Below are 18864 nucleotides of genomic sequence, written 5' to 3' on the forward strand. Positions count from 1 at the left end.
CAATGCTGTGGATACTGTGGTGAAACTTCTAACGCATGGAGAGTTTCACTTCTAAGCAGCAGGCGGAACTTCAGGGGGGTTTTCATCTAGTGGATATCCCGTTTGGGAGCAGAACTCCTTCAAGCTTGCACTTTTATTAAACCTTGAGGGGCACAGCGCTGCGTTTCAGGAGTCAGATTGACCAGCAGAGCAGCTGTTCTTCACCCACTGGGTCAATATGCGCAGTCAAGAGAGCAGAATGGTCACATCAGCACAGCTTGCTCAGCTTTGTATTGTGGGATCACTTCACAACAAAGCACAAGGATTTCAAAGTCAACCGTTATTTGGCTGGCAAAGTTATATGTCATGAGTCCGAAATCGAATTAAAACAGAGTTAATTATGACTAGTCTTATGCGTTATCACTATATTTCCTTATCGCTCTGATAATTGCTGGAAACAAAATTCAAATCATTTTTTAAACAACTTTCAGCCTTTGTGAACTGCCTGCTGAGCTATTTTCTAGTAGAAAAAGAAGATCAGTAGCAACTATGCTTTTGATATCCAAAAACGTTTGGGAACAAGCTGCATTACTATAGATCAGGTACTAGTAAAAGCCATTATTGTCAAATGAGTGAAATGTCTAACTTGGAATTAGTACTTTGACAAAGAAATGTGTCATTTACGAGCTTCTGGAGGTTTCAACCGCATCTCATGGTCTTCATCATCATCATCATTATTCAATACTGATTAATTGGAACTGTGAGATGGGGTCGATTTTTTTGTTGGAATTAAGGCTGCCCTTTAGTCGATTAGTCTGTTTTTATGCTTTTTTCATGCTGAATGACTTATTTCCAAGAAATTTATGAGCACTTCTCTGGTAAGCACAAGATTTAAAGTGCTGCTTTTGTGTGATTCTTTGTGGAGAAACTCAGTTTTACAGATACGTCGATTAAATTGTAGTCGACTAAGAATTTCTCTGTTTCTCTCGGTCAAGGTCAGTCCTAGTTGGAATATGTTTGATTCTAAAACATATATATATATATATATAGCAACCCTAGTGCCGCGGCTCAATGGATGGCAATATCGGTCAGTCCGTTGGTTGCTCCACCACTTTGGTTGACTGAAATACCTCAATAACTATTGGATGGATAAGCATGAATGTTTGTGTAGGCATTCACAGTAACTAGAGGATGAAGTTTATTGACTTTGGAGGTCCCTTAACTTTTCTTCTGTCGCCACCACAAGGTTAACATTTTCACTTATCTAGTGAGATATCTCAACATCTACAAGATGACAGACCGAATGTGTTTTGCAGGTGGAAAACATGAGGCATACCGCACTGCCTTTTTGTAGCCCGATCAGACAGAGCATTTTTTTACAGTTTGCTGCACCTTTTTTTTTTTTAAATGTTGCTAGCCAATAACCAAATGAGTGCTAAAGTTAGCTTAACAGAAACCATGAATTGAGCACTACCAAATAATTAATAATGCAGCTTTAAATGAATGAAAACAACTTACCTGAAATCTCAATTACCTCACTGATTTGCCTCCAGGCCTGCTGTTTTGTGTTCAGATCATGGCAATTATGGTTGGTAAAAACGCACTCTGTCTGATCAGGGTCTTAAGTCTTGTTTTCTACACTCACATGAGCAGCTTATTAGAGATGCGTACTCCTGCTTTTGGAGATGGCAGTTGTCATTGATTCAAGTCAGACTAAGGGGTGGAGCAGCTGCCTGCATCCACTGTGGTTAGATTGTGTCTCAAAAAGAGTTATTTGGTTGCTGATCACAGAATAAAGATGTGTACTGTATGTAGATTTTGTGTCGCTGGAAGAGCTTATATAAAATTCACTTTACTGTCCGACTTACTTGGTGTAAGATGAGCTGCATGTCAACTTGTTCCCTCAGTAATGTTAGTAATGTTAATACTTCCATTCATTCATCGAGGTTCCAAACCTGGGGGTCAGAAACGACTCATCGTTATTTTCATTATACATTCATAATACAAATCAGATGATCAATTAGATCGAAAAAAAAAATAAAAATAATAATACATGCTGCCACATATATGTATTTTTTTTAAACATATTTTCTGACAATCTTTTGCTATTTTATTTTGAAATAATGGATACTTTTTCCTCCAAAAATAATGCAGGTGAAATATTCTGAGAAAGGAACAGTTACTCTGTACTGTGGTAGTACTGCTTGCAGCTCATAGACATATAAGTTTGCTATTTTAGTTCACTAGCTGATGAGCTGGACTTTTTAGAAATGATTTGCTTGTCAAGACACGCAACTCCCACATCATTCCTCATTGATTTTCTCAGAATTTACACTTTCCTGGTCTGATTATGCCCTGCTTTCTGATGTTTGCTTTTACAAGCACCCCCTGCAGATGTGGAGCCTCCCAAGGCAAAACAGATACCAGTCAAATTCACAGCAGCAGCTGCACTAAAAACCCACCACTAGGTACTCATTTTAACATTCCTGTTTTCATGTTAATTTGACAAAAACATTTCCTCTGCACACATTCACATGTGGGATTTGTCTAAGTACATTTTCCTGTGTTTTAATTCACTTTTTTGTGCAGTTCATTCCAATGTTACCAAATGTATTTGTGCACCTGGCTCCCACGTTCTTACCTTACCAGCCTGGTAAAAAAATAAAAATAAAACCCCTTACTATTCCACCCTCTTTTTTAGAGGGGAAGGGGTTGGGGAAAGGGGATGTTAAGGGGTATATAAAAGGTCAACAGTAGATGTCACATAGAAGTGGTGTACATCATCTGAAAGCTGGGAAGTTGTTCTTGTCTTTAATACAAAATAGAAATGAATTAATAACTAAATTAATTAATTTGGAGAGTGATTTTGTGCTAAATTTAACCATTTTTTACCACTCGAGAATCAATAATCCCACCAAAATACCATATTAAGAGACCAAAACCTCGAGGAACACCTTAGAAAAAGCCATGCTGAGTTTTGGAGATTTTTTGCAATAATTGCATTTTTCGGCGATTGGATGGTGAGCGCTTGTGTTGTGGAAACTGCTCAGAAACCCCCTTATTGTCAATTGTAACCTAGGAAAGCCATCCATCCTCTGAATGCTCTAGGTCTTTAGTTTGTGGCCCTAAAGTTTCATGAGGCTGTGATTATCCTAGAGGTCACCACAGGTGAAGTCAAATTACAAAAAATGGTCTCACTATAATGAAATGGCTACTATGGGGACTAACATCATTATACATGAATACAAATGGGCTCATTGGATCCACAAGAGTCTCAGCTTTACAGTCATACCTTATTTATGTAATTCCAAGACTGTTTAGGGACCCCAGTGTGCAGAAATATTCAATTACACCATTTTAGTATAGGCAAAAACATTTGTACTGCATGTTTTTTGCCCAAAACTGCATGTAATGTGGGCATTTCTGGAAAGGAGAGACTCGTGGGTACCCATAGAACCAATTGTCATTCACATATCTTGAGATCAGACGTCAAGGGACCCCTTTGGAAATGGCCATGTTAGATTTTCCTCGCAAAAAATTAGCATAACTTCATAGCATTATTTAGCATTCTTCTGGCAAGCTAGTTATGACAGGGTTCCAAAGTACCAATGGATTCCTTAGGTTTTATAGTTTCACATGAAATCAGTATCTTCACTCTAATTTAAAAACTGAACCCGCTGCAACCTCTGAAACACAGAATAGCAGAGTTTTAAGGGGTTAAGTAAAACTTTAAAAGACAACATTCTGAGGCAGAGCAAATAAATGTGTTTGGCCAAATGCAGTCACATGTACTTCCGTATCTCCACCAGACAGCAAACACACTTTGGATGTGTTTGCATGTCTGCAGGCACATGCATGCATAGTATATGTGTGTTTTTAATCCGCGCCTCAAAAAACCTTCAAAACGACATTTGACATCGATGCAAATGATTCAGTTTACCATCGTTGCCCTGGCTCGGTCCCAGCTTCACAACAGGAAGTGAAGCGTACGATAAACAGTAGCAAACAAAGAGGGTGTTTCAGGGACACAAAGAGCAAACAAAAATCTCCATGTGAAGCCCGAGGAAATGCCAAATGCCAAGCTGTGCCATGTCTCAGTGCCCACAAGAACATACTGCAGCCCCTTAAACGCCTGTTGACTCTTACATAAACACCACACTTTGACTTTCATATGAGCATTTTACATAAAAGTTGTTGAATTGAATATGAAGCGTGGGACCGGTCTGCACTGCATGTCCTGGCACTGAGCACTCGAGCACACAGGCACGCACCAATTTGGATACAGCACAAATAGAGTGCAATTACAACTGGGAATCTCAACAACATTCAAAAGAAAATAAAAATGCAGGTTAAGACCAAAAACACGTGCGTACACCACTCAAGCAAAATATCCTTTGGGGGCACAAGTCACCAGACCCATATCGCAAGTCATGTGAACTCACATGGAACACAACGTAATGCATAACGCAGGGAATGTTATTTCTGACTAAACTTTTTTGATGATATTGTTTTGTTCAAGTTATTTACTTGTTCATGAGGCAGTAATGTTTCACGATCTCTGTAGGCTTCCCTCATTCATACATGTGTAATGAAATGGTTTCTTATTTATGCTGTGGTCCTCGAATCAGTCACGAAGCAAAGGAGAGGACACAATAGCTTTGTTACTGTGTGTGTGTGTTACGCCGCTAATAAGAGCTCAAAACCCAGCACTTATAAGGACAAGGGGGGTGTGTATGTGTGTGTTTTTTTTTGTTTATTCGCATAGGAACACAGGGCTTTAAAAGGCATGAATGAAGACGCTGTATTTGTATTTTTTTAATCATCTGCTTGAGGGACCTGAACATGCATGCATGCACAAACACACTGAGCAGACTGAGCCAGGGAAATGGAAAAGACGGAATGTTTTTTTATTTTTAAAGAGAAAAGAACAGATAGACAATTGTTTATTGTTGGGTACCGAAGTGTCCGTTTCACAACTTTAGAAGCAAGGCGTGGGCGTTCTTTAATAGAACACGGAGATCCAACTGTGTGTGATGTTTTGGATGCCACCATGGTGCCATCATAGAAGAACTGATCTACAGAGGAGAGCGGCTGAACGGTCAGAGCAAAACAATGCATTTCATCAGGATGTGTTTATGGTTAATTTGGTGTGGGTTTATACCCATGGTGTTATAGCTGTATGCACATTGTGGACAGATATGGAAATAACAAAGTAGTCAAGTATTGTACTTGAGTATAAATGTAGAGTGTGCTTTACTTGATTATTTCGGTGACACTTTATAATAACCATCATTTATAAATGGTGAATTGGTAGTTAATTAAACTTAGTGATGCTATTTTACTGTTACCAACCAATGCATTGATAATTAATAATGTTTTACTAATTATTAGTATTGATATAATCTCTGTTATTGAATCATTAGTTTGTGTAATATGAAATTATTACTTCATAAATTATATATTGTATCATAGCTGAGAAGAGATAATAACAATTGCAATCTGAATACATTAGTAGACTCTCTATTAACAGTTTATTGTTGCACACATTATAAAAATTGATATACTGTATTATAAGTATTTAAACATTACATAGACAGATGGACCAGAAAACAATTATTAACCATTGACTAAGTATTACCTATCTATCTAAATAATATTTATAGATGCTTTACCAATTATCTATTAACCATTTAACAAGGTATTACAATCATCAGTTGCAACTTTATAATAGCATCCATATAATGTTTATAGATAGTTTACAAATTCATTATTAACCATTAACAAAGTGTTACAAATATCCGGTCCATATTTCTATGTGCTGTTTATAGATCTTTTACAAATGATTTCTTAAAAAAAATATTTCGTAATCATTAACAAATACTTATAATATAATATATAAAATGTTATAATGTGTGCAACAATAAACTAAATATCAATTATAGCATTACTAATAACCAGTTTGTTAACTGTTTGTTAACAGTAAACAAAATTACGAACTAAGTTTGATTAATTATCAACTTACCATATAAAGTGTTACTGTATGCCATTTCTACTTCACTTTTTTTTGCAACCATGTCTCCTAAATATTATTTACCATGTGCCACTAAATTGTTTGAATGTATTGTTGGGGAAATGCAATGCCAGGGTTAGGTTCACTGGCAACGCCATCGGAGACACTGGTTTGTGTCCTGTATCCCATGTGTGGTTAGATTTAACAAACTAAAACACTTTAAAAGTCAAAGTTAGGTGAAGACTTTAATTAAGATAAGGTGAGTGAAGGTCATGGTTTTCGTTATCCATGGAAAATTAGGTATACGTCATGTCTAGTGCTTTGACTTTGTTTCGTCTTTGGCGTTTCATTTGCGCTCGCCTTGGTGTGATGATTCACAGGCCAATCAGCTTGTTGTGCTAACCTCAGCACCTGTTGCTAACGGCGTACAGGTGAAAGTTTCTTGGGCAGAACTCGCACTTGTGAACTTTGGTTCCACATCGTGTGCATCTTCATACTACTGGACCGTGACCTGCGTACCGTGATGGTTCGGCACAAATACAGACACCGTCCCAGCCCCATTTATGACGGGAGAATTTTGACATTGTTGTATAGTAATTGTTCGGCCACTGATTCTGGGGTTATAATGCATAACATTTTCCAGAACATACATCAGATAAAGACATTTTCTTTTGTTTTTAAATTATTTTAAAGAAAATCGAAGAACAGTTAGACAGCAGTGCAGCAAATATCAGCATGAAGATTAATGCTGCATAGTACACAGTGGGGAAAAAAAGCTTGTGTCCCCATACGGCTCACTTACTTACTGGAGTAAAATAAATAGTTTATCAGCTGTGAGTCGTGGTACAGGTCTCCAGGGCAGACACACAAATACCCACAGCACAACGGGTTGCTCACTGTGTGGAAATGTCACATGAAGTCTTGCATGATAATATTTTAATGAAGATAAAGTCTAATAGTTTTGCGTGACCTTTATTTTTATCCAGAGTGCAGCAGAGGATCAGCGCATGCAGCCGCGGAGGGAATCAAGCTGTTTTTTTACGGAACAATGGCCGGAGACACTGAGTGACAGGGTTCACTCATCACAGTTTTATTCCTTTTATCCTTGTGATGTCCTTGTTATACCCTTGTTCTTGTATTACTTGTATGCTCTTTTAAAATGTGTCCACTTGCAGACCAAAGTTCTGTTTTCTCTGTATGATTTAGTTTCATTTAAAGTGGCAGTACTGGTTGAACTGGTTTCCTGAGATACACCAAAATACGGAAACACTTTTAAAGGGACTGTATGTACGTTTTCACACATATAAACGTGTTTTAATTGTTTTTTTATTCCCAATGTGTGAACAGGTTTTAACCTAACCCAAAAAAATGAGACCTTCTGCGACTTTCTGGGTTTCTTCTATCAGCCTGTTGACTGCTTTTAATGTGAAGAACCCGGGCCTGTTTTTCTGTGAAAAGCCAACAAATGTGACGTCATGCACGCTCGCGAGTGCCTTTAATTTCAACTCCACTTACAGGGCTAACAGTGTACAACCATAGCTAACGTTTGGTTAGAAATTGAGTCCTCTAACGCCAACAAACAACCAGCACAAACTCCACAGAAGCATAGGAGAAAAAGTTACATCTAGTGAAGCCCATCTTGAAAAAAACAGGAATGTGATCACAACAAAGAGCCAGACGAGCGAGAGATTTTCAAGCCGCGTTTGAGGTCCTGCGTGTGGAAACATTTTGGCTTTTGCAAAAAGGGAGATGTCCTTGAGAAAATGCTCGCTGTGCAGAATATGCAAAGGCCGGATCAAATACAACTGCAACCCGACCAATCTTTCCACGCATCTACTGAGACGCCATGCACTTTATTTTTCGTTAAATATTATTGCTCTACCTTTTCCTTTGAAGATGACAAAAGAAGTGGCAAGTTAAACCACTGTTTATTTAACTCGAATAGAAGTGTTTTTATTTAATTTTTTGTTAAATATTGCACTGCCTTGTATCTTGAGAACTGGGGCAGCGGGTCCTGTAGGTATCTGACATTAATCGTTGTGTTTATTTGTTTATATCCATAATTAATTTATCCCCGATTCCCTTCCAAGAAGAAAAAGAGGAATCCTTACCCGCACAGTCCAGTATCCTGCTATTTATTTCACAGTCACACTGACTGAATTCTTGGCAAAAAAAGTTACCATGTCGATTTCAAGTCATTGAATCGTATCATATCGTATCGTATCGTATTGTATCTTATCGTATCGTATCGTACGTATCGTATTGTATCGTATCGCTCAAGATGAGCCAAATATTGTCCTTGAATCGTATCAGAACCATGGAAAGTGATACGTATCATATCGTTACACCCCTAATGTGAAATATACAGTATAGTGATATTGTGGTTTTAGCTGGCTAATGTTGCTAACGTTAATCATTATGATGCGTGTCAATCACGTTCAGTCTCGTGTGTGTCGCCTCACTGTTTTGACCCCTTGCTCGTTCGTGTCTTCATAGTACGAGCACAAGCGTGAGCAGCGGGACGCTGACTGTCGTTGACTTAACAGCCACAGGTGACACTGTTAACAAGCAATTTCTGTTTAAGTGATTTGCATGAATGCAACAGCTCCAAAGCAGAGTTTATCTATTCAAGGAATGAGTAAAGAGTGGAGAGCAGGAAAAAAAAAAACTAGGAAGTAAGAAGAGATTATTATGTTTACTAGAGCAGCTCTAATGTCCTCCGGGGCCGTTTTCCGAATGCCTTCCTGACATAAATTGACAATCCTTTGTTTGTTTACAATGTCTATTTGTCCAGGAGAAAGACTTTTTTTATTTCTTTCATTAATCTTCAGATGCCCGTCCGATCCACCTACGCACACATGCCTTTCTCTCTCCGGAACGCACACGAGTGGTACAACCGAGTACACGCAAGCAAACATCCGCAAATGCATCTAAATACATGCTCACTGTCTCTCTCACACACACACAAACGCATGCGTGCGCGCACACACACACACACACACACACACACACACACTTGTACAAATGGGTCTAATGCATGTGAGAACGCATACACAGAATGTGGTGATGTATTCAAGTGAGATGATCCCAGGACTTCTGCTTGCTTATGTGCACAGAGGAGCTTGCATAAAGGATATGGGAGCAGGGGGGATGGATTAATAAAAAGGAGACATACTGTATATACAATGAACAGATGGATTAAAGGATAGATCGAGGATGGGGTTACTGATATAAGAGTTAAAATTGAATACATGAATAGTTGCAGCTTTTCACAGATATTGCATGGCAGCTCGCCGCAGGCCACACTTCCTCGCTGCTCTGGTGTGAATTCAGCCTTAAATATGCACTTGATGACAGTATGATATTGTGCTAAAAGCCTGAGGCTAAAGCTGCATGTCCCAGGCAAAAAGCCATCATTCTCACATGTATTGTCCACATAGAGGACATAAGAAGCATTGTTCTTATATTGCTGTGTAGAGCTGATTAATCCTAGTGTTATAGGTACTAGTGCAGTGACCGTTTGGGGCATGGCTGTTCAGAGAGCGGCCATTCAGGGCGTGGCCTTTCGGAATGCGTTCCCGTTTGGAGCGGGCTGGCCCTTGGAAGAGCTGCTTGCAACTACAGACGACATGCACAAACCAGTCCGCAGACGCCCAGAGCCCCGTATTCAGTGCTGCATAGAGCACTATTGGTTATTTATTAAAAATGTATTAATACTGAATCTAAATTGCACCAACTTCGATGCTGCACGTCCTTGGGTCCCCAGCAATACACCTGTCAAGTATGAATCTGTAGATTGGATTATATTTTTCGTGATATATGCAACTCACACACACACAAACACACACACGCACACACACACACACACACACACACACACACACACACACACACACACACACACACACACACACACACACACACACACACACACACACACACACACACACACACACACACACACACATATATACAAAGATTCCTTGCCGGGCATGCTACTGCATCTTAAGCAGACAAAAACTCTGTTATAGTCCTTGCACCATTGCTCTTGTGTTTTGGGTTAAAGACAAAAGGGAATAGGAGAAGACCCACCAAACTCAAAATTCCATAAATGCTGAGTTTCTCTGTTAATACAGCTCCATACACATTGCTTCAGCATGTGGAGAAATCCTAGACTGCTCATAAGAAGTGGACGTTGTCTCCATGATGTCACCCATTGGTTTGTTTGTTGTTGGCATTTTGGCCGTTGCCATCTTAGTTTTTGTCCGTCACCATCTTTGTTTTGTTTTTTTGCACAGGAGAGGGTAGAGCTAAGTACCACTTGATGCTGAGTAAGACATTTTTAGGCAACCAAATATGTTACAATTAACTTTCATGAACTGAAAATTCACTGTGAAAGGGTTAAAGTTGTAAGACGAAAACACGGACAACATCCAGACCGGACAACGCCGTGGTAGAGACCTGTCAATCGCAAGGTAGCCACGCCCTAAAGCATCCCCTGCATTATAGTCTATTTGACTCTAAATGGGACTATAATTTACTAAATGAACATAATTCTGTATTCAAAAAGACTTGAAACTAACGATTGAGACCATAAACTCATGTTTACTGAGGTAATAAATCAAGTGAGAAGTAGGGTCATTTTCTCATAGACTTCTATACAATCAGATTTATTTTTGCAACCAGAGGAGTTGCCCCCTGCTGGCCATTAGAAAGAATGCAAGTTTAAGGCACTTCAGCATTGGCCTCACTTTTCAGAACCGGAGGTTGCCGCTTGCGAGAAATCCAACATTTGACAGGCCTTATAGTTGCTAAGCTATAATTGGACAGGGTTTGGGGGAAGGGTTTAGCAAAAACAAATTGAGGATTTGAGTACCCAGAAATCCTGTAAGGTGATGTCACCACTGCCCACACACATAAATTATATTTCAGAGAGCTATGGTTGCCATGTTCTTCAGGATTCCTCACAGTCAGCTTTTCCAGTCAGTCTTCTGGTAGATACAACGTCTTACAAACATTTGAAATCAGATTCTGCTTTTCCGTTAAATGCAAATCCAAAGCCTTAGTGGGAGTTCAGGTTATGTTCTGCATGGTGGCTCTGTAAGCACAATTCCACTCACACACATCACCTTTACCTTGTGATATTCTTATGAATTTCAATGTTTGCTCATCCTTATAGCAGCCGGTAAACAACAACAACAACAACACTGAGAATCACTTTTCTTTGTGCTGCTGCTGGCTGGCAGCATTGTTTTAACTCTGGATGTGCACTGAAGAAATCCCCCCGAGAACCCGGAGCCACAGCCAAACAGCCTCAATACTATTTTAAGCATTGCTGCTCAACCACGTAACATAGTGTCCTCCACATGTTTCCCTCTGCTGTCTAGTCATTCTTTCCCTTGTCCTACCTCCTCCTCCTCCTCCACCCTATTATCATCTACTTCCACCTCAAACTATAGAAGATATATGTCGCCTGCTCTTCCAGCTCTTTGACTGTAAATTTCATCAAATTCCACAACCTTTTGGGAGGACAGCAGGTCTCCGAGGAGCGTCGCAATATTTCCTCTTCATTTCCTCTTGTCTTGCAGTGAAGCCACCGCGCTTATCTCTCATGTAAATCTATTGCCAATAGCAGAGGTAGACAGGGAGCGTCAGCAGAACAAATGGTATTTATGGAGGAGTTCCAAGCGTTGGCATTCATCAGTGTTGCATGAAAGCAGCGTGAATCAAAGTAAAAGATTAGGAAAAGAGGATATGTTGGAAGCATTAATGTATGAATGGATGGATGGATGATGAAATTATTGCTGTCAGAGAGGGAAAAAAAAAATGCGACTCCAAAATTCTTAATTTAGCCAAGAGTTAGTTGACTGACTTTCTTGTGTCTGCAATGTTCTTATGTGTAGTCAAATGTATAATCATGCCTTCTATTGTCAGACACTGCAACTTTGCAGGGAAAATAGAAAAACTATTTGGTAACGGTTGACAACATAATGGATGTTTGAAAAAGTCTTTCTTTAAGAGATCCATCCAACGTGGTGATGACAAACTTTTAAATGTAATCTAAATGTGACACTTAAGTTATATGTGGCAGTTTAGCCCAAATGAAGCAAAGGTTGAACACTCACCAACCAATATTCTATAAGAATGAAATCTGTCCTATGAAATAACTCAAGGCCTTTACACACCGGGGGCATGACGAATAAATGACGCAAAAATGCAAAATACTCTCCTGGGAATATTTTGCTTGAAAACTATTCATATCGGCAGCGATGCGATTTTGCAACAGTTGCACACTTTCTCAGTATAAGTTTTGAATAGATTTGTGCAGGCAGAGGTCCAACTACTGGGATCCTATTGACCCAGAGCAGTGTCTGGCAGTCTGTCTAAGGTAAGTTGTTATATAGTGTAAACTACTGTAAGCTTTTTCATTGAGTTTCCTTTTCGCAAAATGCTATGAGCGAAATTGAGTTCCCTCTGGTAGACAGTTACACAGTGTATGTTGTCTAGGGCTTTTATTGTGAAAGGTAAGAACGGAAGGAGTGGATCTGGTACGCGTTACCTTGGCCTCTGTGGTTGTACACTATAGTGCACTTTTTCAATGTGTCCGTTCCACACAACGTGATTGGTTGATGCCTTTATTCGTGCTGTAAAAGCTCATATTTGCGTTGTGTGAAAGTACGGTACTCATGACTAAAAACAACATTTTGATAAAAATATATGGACGTGTGAAAAATGCAAAAAAAGTGCTCTCGGTGTGTTCATTCTGAAAATGTGTAAAAAAAAGTTGTTTGGGAAAACGAGAGTTAGGTTGGATGTAGGGCTGTCAAAGTAAATGCGATAACAACGCCTTAACGCAAATTTGTTTTAACGCCACTCGTTTCAGTAACGCATTAACACAGTCAACCTTTCGGAGTTTATACCTGGCTTTTTAAAGCTAGAGTGAAGACACTGGTATCATATGAAACTAGAAAACCTACCAACCACGTCATACTAGGTTATCGCGAAAGATGCTAAATAACGCTCTTAAGCAAAATTTTGCCTAGGAAATGTGTTCTATAGGTACCCATTAGTCTCCCCTTTACTGTCATGTCCACTTTATGATAATCACATGCAGTCATAGTCAAGTCAGCACACTGACACACTGACAGCTGTTGTTGCCTGTTGGGTTTGAGTTTGCCATGTGATTTGAACATATTATTTGTATGCTAAATGCAGTACCTGTGAGGGTTTCTGGACAATATTTATAATTGTTTTGTGTTATTGTTTGATTTCCAATAATAAATATATACATACATTTGCATAAAAGAAACATATTTGCCCACTCCCACGTTGATAAGAGTATTAAATACTTGACAAAATCTCCCTTTAAGGTACATTTTGAACGGATAAAAAATGTGTGATTATTTTGTGATTAATAGTGATTAACTATGGACAATCATGCGATTAATCGCGATTAAAATATTTGAATCGATTGACAGCCGTAGGTGGATGTTATAAAAGTGGTGTACAAACACAAAAAATTACTCTTTCTTGTTTCACCAAATCATTAAATGACAACATTGTTTTCCATCTGGTGTCTACATAAGTATATGGTCTTAACAATGGTAGAGATCAATTGATACGGGGCTGAGCTAACAATGCTGCCTGTCAATAACAGTAGTTGTTCATGAATAATGCTGTTATTAATGTCAGGACCCTCAAACAGCTTTTTTCATGACAGTGTTATTTGCACAACTGGAAACCAAATTACATTTTGTTAAATTGAGTGACATAGAACTTTACATGTGTTATGTAGAAAAACTAATTGTACCAATTTGTCACAAAAGTAGAAAAACACTCAACTGATCTGATGGCTGTTACAGTTGTTGTTGTTTTTTCTGTGTTTAAACTACCCTTATTTTCCATTCTAAATGTCAAAATTGGTTAAAACTGTAGACATCCTTAATATTGTTAAGTTGTCCTGAATGTTATGCTTTGTTCCGTCTTTGGCATTGTTATCATGACCAAAAGTAACACCAGTTAACAGTGTCTGATGTGCAAAGAGCAGTAATTTAATTATTGAAATGTAATTAAATGTAAGGTGATGATTATATGTAATGAAATCCATATTTGCTAAAAGCCTGGGTCTGGAGGAGGAGGAGGGGGAGGGGGAGATCTGCGGGGGCAGAATGCCAGAGGGTGCGAGTGTTGTCATCCAGGTGATAATTAACTTGACATGAAGTGGACAGCTCACAGCATGCTCGGAGTTAATGGACATTGGCAGAGGGAAAACATTATTTATTTCACCAGTGGCTTTCATGATGTTTTCAGCTTTGGCACATTAGCTCTGGGTTAATTTTGTACAAGAGCTTTCCTATTCATCTGCTCTGTCAGCAGTGTCGCTATCTGAGGTGTTGCTGAGAGTCAGTTAAAACATTTTTTTGTAGTAAATACACCTAAATGTATATAGTTAAATAAGGCTTGTAGAGTGGAGCATGCTCAGTAGAGTGCACCTGTGGTGCACGCAATCAAAATGTAGACGTAAAGGTTTTCTGTTGAGTTTTCTTCATCCAAAACAGATCCACTTATATTTGTATTCTATGTTTCTCAGCAAAACAGAATGTGTATAATCAGGCTGTTAAAATCGTATTTCTAATTCTAATAATAGTAGGGAAGACGTTGTTGTGGATGGGTGGGTCAAAAAACACCAGACTTTCGGCCAGGAGACCGGTGTTTGTACCCCATGTGACACCAGAAGTCAACTTTAATTTATTTGTCGCGTAACTTCCGTACTTAAGTTACGACACTTCCCGAGTTATTTTAACCTAAAACACAATCTTTTCCTAAACCTAACTAAAAGGGCTGGGTATTGTTTAAACAATTACCATGCCAGTACCCTTAAAGTGATAACAGGGTACTTCATTCAATATCCATCATGTGAATGGGAGCTCTGTGTGTGTGTGTATGTGTGTGTATGTGTGTGAGCTAATCGGCGCTGCACTGCACAGTACAGCAGTTACCGCTGACAACCCCATCCCCCTACCATCAATGGTATGACCCCCAACGTCCGCCCCAGGTTAAAACTATTTGCTTTCAGCGCTGTTAATGTTGTTAGTGCTGTTTACGCTGTTAGCACCGTTAGCTCCTAGCTGCTGGCTCAGACACTTCTGTTTTTAGAGCCATGTGCAGCAAGGCAATCCCAGCTGTATGGGTTTTAGCTGCTGTAGGCCAATTCCACGTTGCATTAAATCGAAAAACCCTTGCGGTGATTGGTTGTGAGCAATCTTTTTTTTCAGATCTGGGCACAAAAAAGCATTGATTGCAAGTATCGTTTGACTGGAGAAGGTTTGATAACACTTGGTACTGGGTTATTTCGGTCGATACCTTAAAAAGGTATTGAGTAGCGATACCCAGCCCTACTAAATAAATAGTTTTTGTACCGTAATTTCCATATTTATGTTACGCCACTTCACAATATTTTCCTTAACCTAACTAAGTAGTTTTGTTGCCATAACCTAACCAAGTGAAAAAGGAAGTTTATTCTGAAAAGATTGGAGCAGAAATTGACACGTGGGTTACATGTTGTTGGACATTCATAGGAATACGCATGAAAAATATGGGAATAACTTTTCTTAAGATATCATACAAACCGTTGTACGAGGATACGTTATCATAATTGAGGCCTAACAAATAATGCATCCCTTTCCTCATTTGCGTATATGTGGAGAAATATGTGTTCTTCTTCTTCTTCTGGCTTGCATGCACTACACATTTGCAATGTTGCCCTCTGAAGTTGTCAGGAATGTGTATAAACTAGACTGATAAATTGACCGGGTTGAAATATTGTTCGACATTAACTTATTGCAGATAAATTTGTATTGACGTGGATGCCGGCAGATAACTAACAAGAAACTAATATATAGAAATGTCACAGACGTGGATGAAATATTTAGATACAGCGCATAGTTTGCCCATCAGAGAGCACTGAGAAGTCTATTTTTTAACTGTATCATTACTTAACAGTACATATCTTATTCATAAAAGGAAAAAAAAAAAAAGTTAAATGGACTGTGTTTATGTAGCAGGTTTCCACCCTAACGGACAAAGTGCTACATAATTTGCCTCTGATTCACCCATTGTCTTCCTCAAGGACAGTTTGGTGTGTGAACAGAAGGAGGCGGGGATGGAACTGGCAACCCTGAGGATAATGGACAACCCGCTCTACCGCCTGGTCCAATACCGCCCCCAAATTTAAATATCGGGGTGCTTCAGTGGCCATGTGGTTAAGGTGACGAGGATGAATCGCAACGTCCCCGCTTCATGTCCAGTGGGGATGTGTTGTTCCCCATCTCTCACCTCACTCCCCCCTCATTGCTCATCGTCTCTCCACTGTCTACTCTCCTACAGTAAAAGGTTTGTACCTTTCAAATATCAATGTCAGTATCAGCCTGGAAAACCCAGGATTGGTCAGGCTCTAATGTGTAATTCTTCACCCGACATGCACGTATGCGTGAACACAAGAAGCAGATGTTGATCATTGGGTCAATAGCGTATACCTGCATATATCTCATTGATTACATCACTGTAGCTGCCAATGAGCAGCTCTATTAAAGCAGTTTGCTAAGGCACATGTCTGCTGCAGGTAATGAGGGAGGGGTAAGTGCTATTTAATCCAAGCCCCCAGTAAGAGTGCCAGGTTTGAAGCAAATTTCTGGAGTGGCCAAACGGTGGAATTACAACTTCTGTATCCGTCTCGTGATGCCATTTGGGCCCAAAAAAAAGCTTTTGCCCAAAGACTTACATTGGGAAAGAGACGTCTGTAAGTCAGCAATATTTTTTTTGGAGGAAAATAAACTTATCAGTACTAAATACTGTTAAACTATAAAAACACTCAATATACGGAGAAATACACACAACCCGTATTCAGTAATTGTTCGTTTGAAACAAGCCGTTAGGATTTCTGTCTACTTGTGATGTCACAAATATGCAATATATAGACCATTACACGGTTTTCAATGTAAACATTCTAAATGTGTCCAAGTTTATTTCCTGTTGCAGTGTATGTGAATAACATCAACTGACAGGAAGTAAACATGAACCCAAACTGTGCCTAGCGACGCAATTCCGTTGCAATTCCGTTGAAATGCACTAAAATGGAGCGTTTCAGGCAGACGGTAAATACAGGTATATTCAGGCAGACAGTACGAGGAAAATAAAGGTTTATTTTTAACTTCACAGCATGTAAACATGTTGCAGTAGAAACACAAAATACAAGTATGAACCTGAAAATGAGCATGATATGGGACCTTTAAAGGAAACGCTACTGCGCCAGCTCTATGGGCCCAATGGATGCGAAAGATCGCTGGAAAATCGTAGTACTTTATCACTCGTCAATCAAGCCATTTTGGCTTTATGTGCCTCTGAGCAACTCTCATAGGAATGAACGGAAGCCCGCCTCCAACGCTGTATCCAGTTCTCTTTATACATCCATGGTTTAATCACTTCCAAGGAGAGATTTATCCTCCCAGCCCTTGACTGCACTGACTTGAGTGGATTCCAGATAACATTAGACCTCAAAGCTGTGACTTTTGTCATTTATATGGCTTCAAGATAAAGCCAGATATCTGGGGGATTTCTGCCTGAAAATGAAATCCATCAGATGAATGTTGGACTTACTTTGGCCACGATAAGGAAACCCTAATCCAGACCGAAACTGATGATCCAAGAGCATCTGCTGACAACTGCAGCCACCCAAAACTTCTTCCTGTTCGCAAAACCTGAATCAACAACAACACAAAGCACAGACTTTGGAAGAAAGTCTACAAGTGGGAGTTTAGTGTGTATCCAGCCTGTGTTTTTTCCCCAGTATGCTCTACCTTTCATTTGTATCTATCAAGAGGCAGGGAAGAGTGGAGGATGTTGAAGGGCATGAAGGAGGGAAACAATGCTCGCTCATTATCAACAGCACCGGTGGAAATGCCACTCATTAATAGCACTTTCATTTAGTGCTACCCTGTGTTTTTGATCACGGCCCCTCAAATTAAAATGAAGGGATTGTAAAAAGGGGAATACAGAAAATAATGGAAGCAGGGGTTTTTTACGGGAAGAAATCAGCCACATGGAACATCCCTTATGTCTTTATGCTCTGTATTTTTATTTTTATTTTTTCTCTCTTCTCCCTCTCTCTCACACACATACACACAAACGAAGACACCAAGCTTATAATAATAGACAGACAAGACCATAAGAATTCATGATGGGATTTCCGACTGAAATTACATCAGCTTCCCTCTAACTGTCTCCCAACCCATTTACATGCGCACACACACACACACGCACACACACACACACACACACACACACACACACACACACACACACACACACACACACACACACACATCCAGAGACAGTGTAATCCCTTTTGAGTCTCACAATGCTGCCGATTAGATATCAAATAACTGGGAATAGAAGCTGCTTAGATACACACACACATGCTGCACTACACATGGAACACAACAACATATGAATGCTCAGAGTTAGTCCCACATCAACTTGCACATCCAACGGTTACATAGTTTACCCGATTCAACTGTTATTAGGCAACACAACTACAACTTATTTAGGTTTAGGCAACAAAAACACTTAATTAGGCTTAGGCAAGACAACTGCAACCTTGTTTTAGGTTTATGAACATTTTTAGATTTAGGCAACAAAACTACTTATCTAGGTTTAGGCAACACAATTAAAACATATTTAGGTTTAGGCAACACAACTACAACTTATTTAGGTTTAGGCAACAAAACCACTTAGTTAGGTTCAGGCAACACAACTACAACTTCTTTATGTTTAGGGATCAAAACCACTTAGTTAAGTTTAGGGAAAAACATTGTGTT

At 39.3% G+C, this 18864-nt stretch overlaps 1 long non-coding RNA gene across 1 annotated transcript in view; it reads right to left on the minus strand.

Moving 5' to 3' along the window:
• Positions 1–1843: 1843 nt before the first annotated feature.
• Positions 1844–18864, minus strand: part of LOC141783918 (uncharacterized) — a 408748-nt gene continuing 391727 nt past the window's right edge. Inside the window, exon 4 of the long non-coding RNA XR_012597379.1 lies at positions 1844–1934. This is a non-coding gene — a long non-coding RNA (uncharacterized LOC141783918). The remainder of the gene's footprint in view (positions 1935–18864) is intronic.

Source organism: Sebastes fasciatus, chromosome 15 (genome assembly GCF_043250625.1).
Source record: "Sebastes fasciatus isolate fSebFas1 chromosome 15, fSebFas1.pri, whole genome shotgun sequence".
Lineage (NCBI taxonomy): Eukaryota > Metazoa > Chordata > Actinopteri > Perciformes > Sebastidae > Sebastes > Sebastes fasciatus.